Source organism: Pollachius pollachius, assembly GCF_949987615.1.
Source record: "Pollachius pollachius genome assembly, chromosome: 12".
Lineage (NCBI taxonomy): Eukaryota > Metazoa > Chordata > Actinopteri > Gadiformes > Gadidae > Pollachius > Pollachius pollachius.
In genome coordinates, this window is record NC_136945.1 from 1,075,686 (window position 1) to 1,089,942 (window position 14,257).

General features: G+C 46.4%; 1 protein-coding gene across 5 annotated transcripts in view; it reads right to left on the bottom strand.

The window, feature by feature from the left end:
- LOC307083919 (plasma membrane calcium-transporting ATPase 1-like) overlaps positions 1-14,257 on the bottom strand; it is an 84,478-nt gene that overhangs the window by 48,614 nt on the left and 21,607 nt on the right. Inside the window, exon 1 of one of the 5 annotated variants that reach the window (XM_079747953.1) lies at positions 12,169-12,836. The exons of 1 other annotated variant lie outside the window; for it this stretch is intronic. The gene's annotated coding sequence lies outside the window, so the exon portion shown is untranslated. Of the gene's footprint in view, positions 1-2,750; positions 2,858-12,168; positions 12,837-14,257 lie in introns of those variants that run through there. 3 more of the 5 variants (XM_079747954.1, XM_079747956.1, XM_079747955.1) reach the window with 3 other exon arrangements.

Sequence of the window (14,257 nt, forward strand, 5' to 3'; positions counted from 1 at the left end):
CCAATCAAACAGCCCTAGGACCCTTCACACACAGCTCCCGGTAAACCACTGGGAGACCATCGCAGGCACCGCTAGTGATTTATACTTTTCACACATGCAGTTCAGGAACTTGTCCGTCTTGCGCCCGTTCACACAAGTCTGAAGTCACCCATTGCGGGAGAGACCAAGTAAATGCTCAATACACTATGGGTGAAGTGGGCGTGTCTGCAAGGAGGAGCAAGAATCTCAACACCAAAGAAGTCAAGCGAATGGCCTCATTGTCAGACTTCGGGGCTACAGTTGCAATTCAAACTAGCTTAACACCTTTCAATTACAGAAAGGAAGGGAGTATCTTTAAGTCCAAGGACAATTCCTACAAATGGCTTTTCAATGGACTTGTAATAATATACACAAGGCTTATATCATTTGTATATCACTCTTTATTATGGTTACAATTAATAATTCCAAGTCAACCTGCCTCTAGCGGCAGGGGGAATGCTCTCCTTCACAGCCGTGAGACAGTGGTCCGGAGACGGTACTACCGGAACCTCGATACACCAGTGGTCCGGAGACGGTACTACCGGAACCTCGATACCCCAGTGGAGACGGTACTACCAGAACCTTGATACACCAGTGGAGACGGTACTACCAGAACCTCGATACACCAGTGGAGACGGTACTGCCAGAACCTCGATACACCAGTGGTCCGGAGACGGTACTACCGGAACCTCGATACACCAGTGGAGACGGTACTACCAGAACCTCGATACACCAGTGGAGACGGTGCTCCATGAACCTCGATACACCAGTGGTCCGGAGACGGTACTATCGGAACCTCGATACACCAGTGGAGACGGTACTACCAGAACCTCGAAACACCAGTGGAGACGGTACTACCAGAACCTCGATACACCAGTGGAGACGGTACTACCGGAACCTCGATACACCAGTGGTCCGGAGACGGTACTACCGGAACCTCGATACACCAGTGGAGACGGTGCTCCAGGAACCTTGATACACCAGTGGAGACGGTACTACCAGAACCTCGATACACCAATACGTGCATTCAATGGGAAAATGTCGTATCAAAGACCATGAAAAAGTGAAGCATGTATTGGTTGAGCATTTGATTGTGTCTGTAGGTGAACTAGTCTGGGTGTGTTCTCAGTCAGGTGAATTGATGGACTCCAGATTAAAGGAGGAGCCATCTCATTGCCAGGATGTGTGGATGGAAGTGTGTAGGAAGCAGGATCGTGTTGCACATGTCCACAACATTTCTGCATCAAACTCCATCTAAAAGGGGGCTGGTATTGTGGTCTCTGTGTAGGCCTTTCCCATGTAGACGCTCCAATAGCAGACAGAAAGAGGTACGGGTGTGGATTTCAACACAGAACCCTTTGGACCAAAAAGGTATTAGAATTTGGAAACTGGTCTTTGATGGACAATCTGTCAGACTGGACACAAAGTCAGGCTGAGGGTGATGTTGCATGAAGTTGGTGTGGCCAGTCACTGAGATCAGCTTAATACTGCTTGATTGCATCATCTATGTTGTAGGTTTCTTAGCAAGAAACCAATAATATTAAAATGTGTAATCATGTGTTCAAGATCTTTTCATGCATCACCATATAATATATTTGCATCTTGTCCTCAGATAATGTTCAGTTCTTGTTTCTTCTCTTTTCCATAAACTATGGAACCATTTGGTCCACTTAAAAATGTGTTTACTCAAAGCACCTATAATTAACTGTGGTGCATTGGCTGTGCAGTGCATTAAACACAGCAACGCTCAACTGATGAGTGCTTCTATACCGAATCAATGTGATTGCATCATTCAGTCTGACATTTTGAAATTGGAAAATGTTAATTAATGGAACATTCTAATGAATCATTTAATTTGACACTCAATTTTAAAAAAAGAGGTCTTCTGTTTACAAAAAGGGTTTAGAGGAATGAGAAAAATGAATTACTTTCTCACACAGACACACACGTTGAATTAATAATATGTAAACGTTAAAATGTAGCGTGCAGTTTATCATTATTTGATTAATTGTATGTAATCGCATGATTCTTGCAATGCCTGGGTTCTATCTTCATGGTGATTTTGACTGTTGGTCCCATTTGGAGTGCAATACATCTAATGTAATGCACCTAAAAGATGACAGAAAGATGACTTGAGGAATCGATGTAGGGTTGGGACAGGGAAGAGAGCTTACATAAGCATGGTGGTTCAGTATCAGGGAGTGAAGTCATGATGTCTCCACTACCCACCAGGTCTGCCGTGTTTCCCTCTTATCGTTTCCTCTATGTTCTTTCCTGTCCCACTCTCCACCTCCCTGCCTCTGCAGACACACCTGCCTTGCATACCAAATCAGAACACTGCACCGTCCTCACCCAGTGAAGCCTGCTCCACACACACACACACACACACACACACACACTGTGGCCCCACCCTCAGTGGGAGGGTAAGCAGTGTTGCACAGACGATCGCGTACTTCCTGCTACAGCTGCCGAACATGTTGCCTCTGAACACATTCAAACAACATTTGCAAAACCTGTCTATTGTAAACAGTGTTTATGTGAATAGCTTAGAGAGCCATGTTGACACTGAATGGATGTTTACATGTCTAAACACAGATATCGGGAGTAAGCTAAAGAGATAAGTAAAACTCCACGTTCATTGCCACACCACAAGAGGTTTCCACTTGTGTGCACAACCGTCACAAACACGTGGAGTTTCTCTCATGAAAGGACCGACACACAAGGTTTCCTACCACACCATTTCCTCTTATTCCATACAGCTCCTTCAGCCAGTTCCAATCCATCCTCCACGAGGACTTCACTCTACTCGTCTGTGTACCTGTGTTTGCCTAGAGAGGGGAAGGGGGGTTACGGGTGGAATGCAGAAAGGACCACACCCGTATCTGCAGTCATGTGACCCGAGGGGAAAGGGAAGTCCACGTCACTGCCGAACCCAGGCGCAGACGAAAACGGACAGAGGACTATATGGACACACAGATTGAGCAGAATTAAATCAAGGGACGAGGCAAATGCATTGTGAACCAAATTAGACTTGGAAAAAAGGAAAAAGGAAGGGAAAGAGAAAAAGAAATGGCAGAAATGCCAGGACGGTTGATGAGATAGAAAGAAGCAGCAAACATGTGACACATTTATACGTGTTACTCACGTTGTAAAGTTATTCATGAACCACCCCTGAGGCGATTGAAGTACTCAAAGCCAATGTGTAAACTATAACAATTACCAACATGGGGCCATGTTTTATCATTAACTTACACTACCTTAACTTAACCTCCTCAGTTAAGAGTCCTCCCGAAGACAAAGGCCATTACAAAGGATGATCAAATGGTTTGTAGGTTATATAGTTAGATGAACATTCTACTCCCCTATGGAGATGGAAGTGGCCCAAGCCAAGCCTATATTCTCATTGGTTGAATGGCGTGCTACTACATAGGACTTCAGTTATTTTCCTACCGTTCGGTTCACCCAAATCCTAGTCATTATCGTTTCTGTTTCACCTTCTTTTTTTCTTTTTTTTACAAAAAAACCACCCAAATAATTTGCACTACTGTTGTTTTAACATCTATAGTTAGGTAGAGACTCATACAATTCTTGAAATGACCTTTGTGATCACTGAGAATAATGGTTATCTACAAGAGGGTACAATAGAAAGCAGAACTTCTGTACCAAACGTTGGAAACCATGAGTAAAACAAGGAACCAGCACTGCTTGGGAGAATGTGAAATATGGTCTACTCAGATCATCTGTTGGACCATTAGAGTGCTTTTTATGTTAGGAACCTTTTCTGTTGGATTAATTTTGAATTACCTTCCACTATACCACAGAGGGAACTAGAGAAGGTTATTATACCCTCCATGTGCTTGCAGGGGCTGTAGGCCACAAAGGGTGAAGGAACTGTTGAGTGTGACCCTGGAGATGAAATAACTACACATTCAATTGTATATCATTGTTAAAGATCTACCTCTCCATCATGTGGAGGATGACAAAATCTGCTCCACAAAGATGCTTTCGAACCAGATCCATGTTGATCGATGAGTATGGGGCGTTTCTAGAACCTTTCATAATGAAACATGGGCCCAACACCTCAGTGAAAATCCTGCCTTTACAGAAGGAAGATTAACTTCTGTAATAATACAAGTACATCCACATGTTTAAACTACCTCATTTGATTTATTTCATAGGCTCCTTGCAAGTGAACAGGACAAAAGGACTAGTTTCCAATCAAAACCGGGTCACTAAATATTGATGCGTCACTTTGTGCTTGTATTCAATGGCGTGTAACTGGATAATGAGCCAAATATTCAAACATTGCTGAAATATGTCATTAACAGTTTTGGAATAGCCAATGGGATGACAGATTGTATTTTGTGTGAAACATGTCTATTTATTTATTCACCTGTTTGAAAGACATTCATTTTGAAGTGCTTCCAAACATCTGCACATTTAAGGGCTGCATCACATAATAAGCCCTCCTACCCTCCGAGGGACGACCCATGTAGTGTGCCCTGGAGGGACGGCCTAGCCCTGAGGACCCAGGTCACTGTGCCCTGAGGACCCAGGTTACTGTGCTCCAAGGACCCAGGTTACTGTGCCCTGAGGACCCAGGTTACTGTGCCCTGAGGACCCAGGTTACTGTGCCCTGAGGACCCAGGTTACTGTGCCCTGAGGACCCAGGTTACTGTGCCCTGAGGACCCAGGTTACTGTGCTCCGAGGACCCAGGTTACTGTGCCCTGAGGACCCAGGTTACTGTGCCCTGAGGACCCAGGTTACTGTGCCCTGAGGACCCAGGTCACTGTGCCCTGAGGACCCAGGTCACTGTGCCCTGAGGACCCAGGTCACTGTGCCCTGAGGACCCAGGTCACTGTGCCCTGAGGACCCAGGTCACTGTGCCCTGAGGACCCAGGTTACTGTGCCCTGAGGACCCAGGTTACTGTGCTCCAAGGACCCAGGTTACTGTGCCCTGAGGACCCAGGTTACTGTGCCCTGAGGACCCAGGTTACTGTGCCCTGAGGACCCAGGTTACTGTGCCCTGAGGACCCAGGTCACTGTGCTCCAAGGACCCAGGTCACTGTGCCCTGAGGACCCAGGTTACTGTGCCCTGAGGACCCAGGTTACTGTGCCCTGAGGACCCAGGTCACTGTGCCCTGAGGACCCAGGTTACTGTGCCCTGAGGACCCAGGTCACTGTGCCCTGAGGACCCAGGTCACTGTGCCCTGAGGACCCAGGTTACTGTGCCCTGAGGACCCAGGTTACTGTGCCCTGAGGACCCAGGTTACTGTGCCCTGAGGACCCAGGTTACTGTGCCCTGAGGACCCAGGTCACTGTGCCCTGAGGACCCAGGTTACTGTGCCCTGAGGACCCAGGTTACTGTGCCCTGAGGACCCAGGTTACTGTGCTCCAAGGACCCAGGTTACTGTGCCCTGAGGACCCAGGTTACTGTGCCCTTAGGACCCAGGTCACTGTGCCCTGAGGACCCAGGTTACTGTGCCCTGAGGACCCAGGTTACTGTGCCCTGAGGACCCAGGTTACTGTGCTCCGAGGACCCAGGTCACTGTGCCCTGAGGACCCAGGTCACTGTGCCCTGAGGACCCAGGTCACTGTGCCCTGAGGACCCAGGTCACTGTGCCCTGAGGACCCAGGTCACTGTGCCCTGAGGACCCAGGTCACTGTGCCCTGAGGACCCAGGTCACTGTGCCCTGAGGACCCAGGTCACTGTGCCCTGAGGACCCAGGTCACTGTGCCCTGAGGACCCAGGTCACTGTGCCCTGAGGACCCAGGTCACTGTGCCCTGAGGACCCAGGTCACTGTGCCCTGAGGACCCAGGTCACTGTGCCCTGAGGACCCAGGTCACTGTGCCCTGAGGACCCAGGTCACTGTGCCCTGAGGACCCAGGTTACTGTGCCCTGAGGACCCAGGTTACTGTGCTCTGAGGCCCCAGGTTAGTATAAGTTAACCTGTTCCCATCAGAGTCCATGTACACTGAGGAACTGATTTGGTTGGATTGAAAATTGTATGTTTTAATGCCAAATAATAATCCCGTTTAGAGAACATCTTTAATTGTGCTGTAAATGGAGGAAGAAACAATCAATGAAACCTCGACCACAGGCCAACATAAGGCTATGTATGGCCTTCCATTTGCAATCTGATTCATCTTGCCGACAGAGCTTAAGGCAGCGGTACATGCTCCTTACGACACTGTGCTAATAGAACCAGTGTAAACAAGCGGCAGGTCCACAGCAGAATGCAGATCACACCAGAAGTTGGCACATTGTTCAGGGACGTTTTAGGTAATGCTGCCAACCGATTCCTGAGAAATCATAACCTTCAGCCCTTATTGAAATGAGTGTTAGCCAACCGGCTAAAAGGGTAGCTTAGCTTCCTCTCACTGTCAAAACAAAGAGCAGGGGGCTGCAGGATCCAGGAAACGAGAAGAGGCAGGTTAAGGGTTGCGTAGTAATATTTAAAGCGTGATTGTTCATAAATTTGTGTGAACAATGGCACTGAAACTAAAATATGTCTTCCAACACTGCTTATATGTCTGGGATGCTCATGAGGCCATGGTCACATTGTGTTGAACACACGCATCTCTTAACAGCATTGCACTGAAACACTGAATGAATGATGTGTTTTCATGGAATCACTTCGACCATCTTGACTTCTTAATCTTAATTAAATTAAAATAACACTTATTACCAAATAGCATTTCAACGAATGGGCACGCCAGAGTGTGAATGGATGCACAGTGAAGGGTTGTACCTTTAGAATAGAGAATGCTTGTTTCCATGCAAACACAGTAATGGCTCCATGCATCTTGCCTCATCACATTGTCCAAACTGCAGCGCCACACCTAGTTTCTCATTCCATTGGCCATACTCGGTCTTTCATGACACATGGTATGGAGCATGACTCTCTGAACAGCAGGCTGCCTGGCTGTGCTACCAACCCTCAATGTGGACAGACGTGTTCCTATTCTACATGTACTCTATAGAATAATAGCTCAAGAAAACGGCATTGCTTATGCGTTTGTAAAGAGTCAGATGCAAAGTAATCAAATTTACTGGTGACCAAAGTGTATTGTGGCAACCGTGGGCGTGGTCACCGTGTTCAGGGTGCGCAAGAGATCCTGGGGGGGTTATGACGATGGCAAGTTGGACCTCTGGCGCCCTCCTAGTTCCTTTGCGGCAGAGACATTGAGTGGGGTTTGTTTATCGCTATGGGTGGGTTAGCGTTGCTGTTACTGAGTTGTTGTTCCCGACACCCGTCACCGAGACGTTTATGTTGGTTTGTTATTTTGAGTGTGTTTTGGTGTGTCGTGTGTGTTTTCATTAAAGGTAACTCACATAGTCGTGCGGTGTAAGTGGCTTGAGAGTTGAATAACCGCTTTACCTGGGCACCCGTCTCGTCCTTCCCGCGCTGCTCGCCACAGCATTATAAAGTAAGATTTCTGAGACAAAATCATTTTTATCAAGGATGGAAACATTGACTGGTGTGCGCCTGCGATTCCCATCTCGGCAGAAGCAGGACCACATCCTGTATCGAGCCTACAGTGAAAGTAGGATTGAATAGGTTAGGAGGCTATTTATAATACTTGTTGGTAGCAGGACGGCCTACCAGAGAGGACATATCAATGTGTATTCTTCTTTAGAAATCAAAAGCATTAGTTTTGGACTCTGGAGTAGATCGCTCACGACAATCATGATCAGACAACGTAATGTCAATGGGCACAACCCTACCAGACAGTCCTTTGTTAATAATAATAATACTACAACTAAATCATAATAAGAACCGTGTAAAGCACCTTACATGGTGAGTGTGATGGGGATATGACCCCTTTACACTCACAATCACCATGTAAGGCCCTTTGAAGGCCTAACATGGTGATTGAGAGTCACTGAGTGAGTCTCTTCCACTGCCTGAGTATAGGACCCTCACATCCCAGTGGCCCCAAGACCAGGGGAGGAGGATAGAATCACATTAGAGAGAGGGATGATAAGGGGGTACAAGATGTCGTACAAGAGCCAGGTTGGGGATCGAGCCGGGACACAATGCCACCACTGCTCTAGTAATGAGATGATCTTGCAACTTTTTTTTACATTTTTTCAAATATTATTTGGGATCTGTAGATGATGGCTTTTTGAGTGAGCCCCTTATTGGTGAAGCTTTAGTGAGCATGATCATTGGTTTGCCCTATAGCACATTCCCAATCATGGGAGTATTCAGTATTCTACATGTGAACGTAGGGCTGCTCAATCATGGAAAAAATATTAGTTTTGTGCTTGTTTGACGCTAAAATCGAAATTCGATTAATCTCCTAGCCCTATGTGAACATCTAACCAATACCCAGCTATTTTTGTATTAGTCTCCATATGGTTTACAAACATTTCATTACCATCCCATACCATGTGTCTGTTATTGGTAAACCAAGATAGCTCCAACCTCATCATTAATGCGATAGTCAATAGTTATTTTTAACTGCACTGCACCAAAATACCCATGGAAAAAAGCTTAGAAAACCTTGGGATTTTCCAGTTCACAACAAGGAATTGTAATACGTAATCTAACAAGATAAAAGTGGAAGCGCAGTATTCAGCCGTTGGTCGTTTCTGGTTTATAAGTGATCGCATATGGTAATAGCCTTTTCAGCTCCAATGTTAATCTTCTTATATTTGATCACAGTGTTCTCTCTCCACCTCTGTCCAACCATGTGTCATTTAGGGACATAGCTCAGAGGAGATGTTGATGAAAAAGAAGCACAAAGGATGAGCAAAGCAGAGCCCTGTGGCTCTGTAGCCGTGAGGAAAAGCCAAAAACTGCTTGAAAATAACAATCCCTACTCAATAAATATCCTCGCACGAGTTCCATATTCCTCCGTGTAACACAACATGGGCTAAAGGACTCAATACATTTGCCTTTGTTAAAAAATAAATAAGATAAAGCGACACATGCCAGATAGGCCCCTTGAGAACTTACTATGAATATTAGTACAAATCAATAATTATTCTACTAATCAATTCATCCACGGGACATTTTAGCAGTAATTGACACTTTTTGCAGACTATAAGAAAACCCCATTGATTCTTCATGATGTCTAGTATGCAGACAGAGCATGTGTTCTGATACCAGCATTCCTCTTCCAGGAGAGGCCGGGACAGAAAACACAGTGCTCTGCATCACATGAGCCCACAGATGACCTGCATGTGCTCCTCCCCTTCAGCCATTTAGTCACGGCTTGGCATCATTCATCAGCTGCCTACGAGTCGCCCAAACGTGGTGTTTTGAGAATTGATGTGGTGATACATTTCTTCAAGGCAGTCTTGCCTCCCGTCTATGGTGGGGATGCGTGGCCCTTTCAGGTACTGGTCTGTGATTCTGCGTCTTTGTACTACATCCTTGTTTAGGGCCGCCAAGCAGCTAGGCACCTGAGGCTCATGGTTAATGTCCAACTGCTCAGTGTTGGACCACAGGGAGACCAACGTGCACCATGCATCACTGGATCAGAACGGGATGAAGTGTCTCTTCAGATGTGCATGCATACTCTGCAGAGCAGCAGTGGGAACATCAGAACATGTTAAGGAGAGACCGTGCATACTGTGGGTATGGGAACATCAGTACATAGTACATGTTAAGGAGAGACCGTGCATACTGTGGGTATGGGAACATCAGTACATAGTACATGTTAAGGAGAGACCATTACAATGTTTGGAAAAGGGGAAGAACGATTCCTAAAACTTCTTAAAATAGGCTACTAAACTGTATTTTTAATCATGCATAAGACATGCATGAGTCATGAATCTAACCTAATTTATCCTTTACTGTCCCTGATATTGACAAAATCATTTTGGCCGGAGGTGAAGCAGCTATTCTTGAGGATACAGCTATTAGAAGGGTACTTTAGGAAAACCTTTTCTAAATGAAAATAATATAACATCTGTTTCATTGAAATGAGGGAAATCAGCAAAGCCTTTCCTAACTACAGAACTGCTCATCCTGGTCCTCAGTGACGTCCCAGTGGGAGGCCCCCAGGAGCCACGCTTCAAGGGCACACATGTTGGTGCTAGACGATACTTTGTGTTATGACAGGAACATGACTATACAGGTACATAATCCTAAACTATATATATATTACACTCACCCGAGGTAGAGGGTAAGCATCTTACAGGTTCATGAGACAGGGATGAAGACGTATGCTGCTCCCTCAGGGGGAGGGTAGAGCAGGCATATTATTCGTGACAACAATCTACCACAACACACAGCACCACACCGTGCTCCTGTTAGAACTATGGACGTGTTTTGAATAACTACCGCCACGTTCTCTGAATATGCATTCCTCTCAGAAGAGAGGGAAAGATGGCGGGGTTCTAACGTCTCGCTAAATGGAGAAATCATCCTCCATTATCAACCACCCCAGTCTGCTCTCCGCAGCGGGAGAGGATGAATAACGCACCGCGTGTTGCGCACCAAGAGTCACCGGGGAGCCAGAGGGGCGCCCCAGTGACACCGGGTACAGCGCGTAACATTACGGCACATTCATGATCGCAGCGACTCGGGTTCCATTCCTGCCCTTGGTCCTTTGCTGCACATTCTCCCCTCTCTCTCCCGTACATTCCTGTCTCTCACGCTATCATAAAGCATACGAATGCAAAAATGAATATTTAAAAAAAAAGAAAAGCAGGGAACTCTGTGACGCGGTACAACCGGGTTGGGGGAATCCAACCCGAGTTATAACATTATTTTGGCTTAAAAAGGTGCTTAGAATTTTTTTTTCACGTTTCATATCTAGTCAAATGGTTTTCAGATGAAAGACAAAATATGACAAGCCACACTACAGCCTCGTTGGAGGTCACGGGGGAAAACAGGCGGAGTGCGGGATCTCCCTTTTTACCAGGACACACCCAAAACCACAGGGGGGCGGGGCCTGGTCCTGGGGCATGACGTCAGGAGGAACCAGCAGGCCACGGAGAAGCTTTTAGGACATTAAAACAAGACCGGTTCTGTCTGCCGCTTTACTGGTCAACAAGTTGCTTTGAGAGTCTAATGAGAGTCTGGGTGGGACTATAGTGGGAGTCTAATGAGAGTCAACTGAGTCTAATGAGAGTCTACCGAGTCTAGTGGGAGTAGTGAGAGCCTAGTGGGAGTAGTGAGAGCCTAGAGACTCTAGTGAGCCTAGAGAATCTAGTGAGACTTGAGTCTAGTGAGCATTTTGAAACTCTTGTGAGTCTGGTAACTCTAGTGAGTCTCTAGTGAGAGCCTAGTGAGACTGCATAGCGGGTGCATAGTGAGAGTCTAGTGGGAACCTAGAGAGTCGAGTGAGAGCCTAGTCAGTCTAGTGAGAGTCTAGTGAAAGTCTAATAAGTGTCTAGTGAGAGTCTAATAAGTGTCTAGTGAGAGTCTAATAGGTGTCTAGTGAGAGTCTAATAAGTGTCTAGTGAGAGTCTAGGTAGACTCTAGAGGGACTCTAGTGAGAGAGCCTGGTGAGACTCTAGTGAGAGAGCCTGGTGAGACTCTAGTGAGAGAGCCTGGTGAGAGTCTAATGAGTGACTAGTGAGCCTAGTCAGTCTAGTGAGCCTAATGAGTGTCTAGTGAGCGCCTGGTGTCCATAAGGATAGGCAGTCTGAAAAAAGCAGACCAGCTCCTGGGTCCATGGAGGGGAGCCGCACCAGCAGGCTGAGCCCGCCGATCTGGAAACACCAGTCCGGGCAGAGGCATGATCACACCTCGGCGTTTTTCAGACGGAAAGTACTGCTTCCTATTCAGCCACGAATGTGTCTCTGATCAGATGTTTACTTAAATAGCCTATGCAGTAACTGCGGGGACATGTAACCTCTGCGGTCCCCCCCCCCCCCACCCACCCCGTACCGCTTTACCCCCCACTGCGCTGCGGGACCGGGTCCTCAGGCCCCACCTGAGGAGGGGACACAACGTTTTCTATTTTTTTGTACCATGAAGGACGTTTAGAAAACGCATGCGAAACGAGGCGCGCGCGAACCATATGTGTTGGTTTGGACTGGTTCCCGGTTCATAAGAATAGTACGTCAAACGGTGCTCTTTCAGATACCAGAGCCCCATTTCACATTTCACACCTGTGGAAAAAAGGGACCGCTGTCCCCAGCCGTTACCCGGTAGGGTGGACTATGAAGGAGAAGGATCCTTACCCAGATGCTCCACGGCAGAACTCAGAGTCCGTCGATGAGATCCTCGTTTAAAATCCACTCCCGTGTGTTCGTGTGTCAAAGCCCTCCTCTGCTTTGATCACAGCGAAATGACATTAAATCCAGACCTGTATCGGCCTACACCTCGAGGGTTGAGGGTTCAGCGTTCAGAGGCTCCACAAGCGGTCTGTCTTAAGGCGAAGGGCGAGGACATGGAGCAGGATCAGGGAAGTTTGGGTTGGGGGGGGGGGGGGAAGGGGGGGGGGGTTGCTGGTTTCCACCGGGACCCTGATGGCGAAAGGCTGCTCGACGAAAAGAACCACAACGTGGTCGCACTAGCGGAATATTCACAGGACAGAAGCGCTCTTCCTCCGCATGTGGTCCCAGTCAGACTCTGATGCAGCTCCGCCTGGTCCCCCTGGTCTTCAGTAGTCTCTGTGTATGCCGACACCAAACACCCAGAGGTACAGTTCACAACAGGTCTCTAGTCGTCAATTTGCAACAGATGTGTCTGGATTTCAAAGTTTGAGGGTAGGCTATCATCCGCACGGAGCCCAGCAGCCTACATCCGCACCGAGACGAGCAGGCGAGTGGACAGCGAGCCCGGGGCAAAAAAAAAAAGAGTTGCGAGGTCTTCCGTGATTTCGGTGGAAGGAGATTGAAAAGAAGGAGGTGAGCTCAGCTCGATGCGTTGCAGGAGAGCCCCGGAAAAGAGAGAGGGGAGGGGCCAAAGCAGGATTCCCTTCTCTAAACGGGCCCTTCACAGCCGTCTGACTGTCTGACTGTGGGCATGGCCTGGAAAGGGATGGGCTGCAAACCAAACTCCATATCCTGTTCCAGGGCTAGGTCAGAGGACTCAAAGCGACCGAGTGGCAGAATGGCCTGTCCCAATCCCACCTTTTATTGTGTTTGGAGATACAATAACGAACTGAGAATGTAGTGTATGGCACTACATATAGGCCATATATAGTGTATATAATCTTACATTAACATGATTTGACAAAATATGTTGGCCACAAAAATACTTCGTTATGGAGTCCCTTTATAGTAGCCTACCTTTTAAATTAGATCTAAGTTTAGCCTCTTCACAGCCTGTTTAATGGTTAATAATTAATTTCATATGGCAGTCTATGGCAATACAATGTTTTTCAGGAAAACATTGTCTTTTAAAGTAAAGAATTACAATGATGTTTCAAGTTTCAAAAAAGCATAGGCCTACTCAACCCTAAGTATGGAAGGATCGCTAGAATAGATCTCTGAGTCTGAGTATCCCTGAGTTGCTCACAGTTGATCAGTTTTCACGGGAATTTCTGTCCACTCTTTCTCATCCAATAAATATTGACTTTCCCTCCCCTTTCTCTGCCATCAGACAGTGCTTTGTTGACATTACATACAAGGCTATGGCTGTTATGGCAACACGGAATGGGAGAGGTGGACACAATGCAGAGACGCTCTTCCCAGATGATGCTAGGATCCAAACATTCTCTTCAGCCCGAACAAGTCGAGTTTCTTCACTGGGGTGCATGATGACATCCAGACACAAACCAAGTTGATAGACTTCAAATAAACAAAAAGGAGTCATTTAAATGATTCTCTTTCCTGTGGTTCAGTGGGCCGGGATAGGGCCGTTAACAATAGAATGGATGAGTAAGGGGGACAGTAAGCTAAGCACAGGGTGGTTAGTTTTTAGGAATATAAGTTAATTATAGTTATATACATGTGGGGGAATTTAGTATTAGTTCATTATAATTTCTGTCAGATCAGATTTTTTTTATATATATATATATATATATATATATATATATATATTTACAGTAAGGTATTAAAGAGCTCAGTTGTATCGCAGTTGGAAAATAAATCATTGCAATTAAAAAAAGAGATTTTAGATTTTGAGTAAGGTGTGGTTCCTTAAGTCTAACAATACGACATATGTATGTGTGGTAGATGTAGTAAACAACAGCTGTTGGTGTGATAGATTTAGTTCACAACATCTGTATGCATGGTAGATGTATTTCAGAACATCTGTATGCATGGAAGACCTATGATCTGGTCAGACTCTAGACCTATGATCTGGTCAGACTCTAGACCTATG